The 247-nt window shown below is 26.7% G+C and overlaps 1 protein-coding gene across 1 annotated transcript in view; it reads left to right on the top strand.

Annotated features, from left to right (window-relative positions):
• LOC119588158 (inactive pancreatic lipase-related protein 1-like) overlaps positions 1-247 on the top strand; it is an 8,002-nt gene that overhangs the window by 6,997 nt on the left and 758 nt on the right. The window lies entirely within an intron of this gene.

The following is a 247-nucleotide window of genomic DNA, read 5'->3' as shown; positions in this document are numbered from 1 at the left end:
TAAGTGTGGAAGATCATATGACAGATAATGATATAAGAGGAAGAACGTAAGCACTTAAGTAATATGAATAACTAATAATATATATTATGGTATATTTCACCCAATAAAAATATATAAAAAACAACATATGAATCTAATCAACAGTCAACCTACAATGAACCCCAATGAATATATTTATCAAAGCAAAAAGAAACCTGACATGATTATCTTATCTAATCTATTCAAGACAACCATTAACTAAAGCAGT

This window comes from Penaeus monodon, chromosome 23 (assembly GCF_015228065.2).
Source record: "Penaeus monodon isolate SGIC_2016 chromosome 23, NSTDA_Pmon_1, whole genome shotgun sequence".
In the NCBI taxonomy this organism is placed as follows: Eukaryota; Metazoa; Arthropoda; class Malacostraca; order Decapoda; family Penaeidae; genus Penaeus; species Penaeus monodon.
The sequence above is the reverse complement of the archived record's forward strand: the minus strand, read 5'-3'. Positions and strand labels throughout refer to the sequence as shown.